The sequence below is a fragment of the Genypterus blacodes genome, unplaced genomic scaffold (assembly GCF_046128005.1).
Source record: "Genypterus blacodes isolate CSIRO-AG114 ecotype Tasmania unplaced genomic scaffold, CSIRO-AGI_Gbla_v1 ptg000216l_1, whole genome shotgun sequence".
Taxonomy (NCBI): domain Eukaryota; kingdom Metazoa; phylum Chordata; class Actinopteri; order Ophidiiformes; family Ophidiidae; genus Genypterus; species Genypterus blacodes.
The window spans coordinates 170001-172054 of record NW_027467015.1 but is presented as its reverse complement, the minus strand read 5'-3'; the positions used below and the strand labels follow the sequence as shown (position 1 = coordinate 172054).

The 2054-nt window shown below is 40.9% G+C and overlaps 1 protein-coding gene across 8 annotated transcripts in view; it reads right to left on the bottom strand.

Annotated features, from left to right (window-relative positions):
* Positions 1–1885: 1885 nt before the first annotated feature.
* Positions 1886–2054, bottom strand: part of septin9b (septin 9b) — a 63575-nt gene continuing 63406 nt past the window's right edge. For all 8 annotated transcript variants that reach the window (XM_076170243.1, XM_076170245.1, XM_076170242.1 and 5 more), the window contains one exon: positions 1886–2054. This exon is cut by the window's right edge and continues 1595 nt beyond it. The gene's annotated coding sequence lies outside the window, so the exon portion shown is untranslated.

The window sequence follows — 2054 nt, the reverse complement described above, 5'->3', positions numbered from 1 at the left end:
TGTGGTTCAGCTGCAAATACACATATTTCATTAGATTACATATAGATGGAGGTAAAAGTACACACACACCACACACACACACACACACACATACAAAACAACACGCAAGATCTGAGCTAACATGTGCCCGGTCGTCTCCACATACCTGCGATTAGAGAGCTTCAGTCTCAAACTCCTGAGTTCCACCGGTTCACAACAACAGCAGCCGACATTTAAAATGACATCCCTGTGAAACAAGTCACACAATAATACTCTACTCTTCGTCACTTCTCTCACTCCTCTTCACCACGCGCCCTGACAGCAAGGTGACAAACCCCACAGGTGCGGCGAGTCAGAATTAATGATCAACCTCCTCTGATTTCATTTGAACATCTGCTTCTTTTGTCCAGATAATGAGAAATATTGAACTTCGACAGCTCTTGTTTGTGGACAAAGACAGACGGATAAAGCAGTCAACACGTTTGACACCTTCACATAAGCAAATCAATGTAAACAATGACAACAATGCTCACAAGCTTGATCAGACTTCCCCCGTTTGTCTTTACAGAAGAGAAGAAGCGGGTGTCAGCATTCGTTGGATACGGAATCTTTTATTTACAATAATCACGTCCATTTTGTCGCCGACTGATTATTGAGCTTAAATGGTATGCAACACCTTTAGCTGTTGTAAGAGTGGGAGTCAAACTTGCAACTGTCCTCCTGTCAGATCTTACATTCAGCCCAGCCGATGCACTTTGTCATCACAGTGTGTGACAGTCACCATTATCACTCACCTTCAAGCGTCAGGACAGCTGTCTGTCTGCCCGTGGACACGTTTTAGATGTCAAACTGTGTGTGTGTGCGTGTGTGTGTGTGTGTTTGTGTGTGTGCGCTCAGTTGATATCGACTTTGATCTCTCCCCCCTCGCCGCCGCAGAACTTTCATTGTCTGGTCGTCAGGTTTGTCACAGCAGAGAGGAGTTTGAAACCAGCGACGGCAGGGAAAGAAACAGCAGGAGCAGCAGAGTGTGAAAGGGCGACAATGACCTCCGACAAACAACACGCTACAGTCAGCGGGGCGGCAGGGAGAGAGTGTGACAGGAGGTGTAAATGAGAAGCTCTATTACACCAGTGTTGTGTCTGTGTGTGTGAGTGTCTGTGTGTGTGTGTGTGTGTGTGTGTGTGGTGTGAAGCTACTGCAAAGCTGCAAATTCACAACTTATGTTTACAGTGTGAAGGTTGGAACAGTTAGTTTTCTCTTCTCATCCACACTATTATGACCTGAATCCCATCAGCTTGTGGTTCAGATTTGAAGGGATTCTGGGTAATAAACCTCGCTGTGGGAACAATTCTCTGTGCTTTCTAATATAACCAAAAACTAATTTGATGTAATAAGTCAGCATACTGTTGTAAAAACGGTTTCTCTGTTGTGCTGCGTTTCATAATCTAACACATTCTTACATTGTCCCACTCCAATTAGCCGGGTCACATTCCAAACCATAGCTTACACTGTAAACATACAAGGTTGTACTGTAAATGTTTTGTTGGATAATGATTCATTTGTAGATGTTTCCTGTTAGAATGTGTTTGTGTTTTTAAATAGCTGTCAGACAGTAATGAATCTCTTTTCGTCGCGCTCAGGAGGTTTGTAAGAGGCCACAAAGCTTCTTTTAGAACATCTACGAGTTCTGTAAATAGTTAATCTGCTCTGTGGCTCATTTACTTACAGCTTTAATACATCAGGAAACATTGAAAAGAAATCTATACGTTTGTTTCACATGTTTAAATATTGATTTGAAAGGATCAGACTCTACTAAGAACACATGAGGTGTAGAAGCTTCCGACTTCTTTACTTTATTTACTTCCATCGACTAAAAATGACTTTTTCCAATCAATACAATAAACTGTAAACAATAAAATATTAATCTTTATTTCTTTCAGATACCATATCAAAGATAAAACCGCATTCTATAATAATAACATAACAAATTACAGAAGAACTATACACAGTAAACAAAGTGTAATCCTGTTCACTTAAACTACATGTTAGTCTGGATTTGTGAATCTATTTTTGTA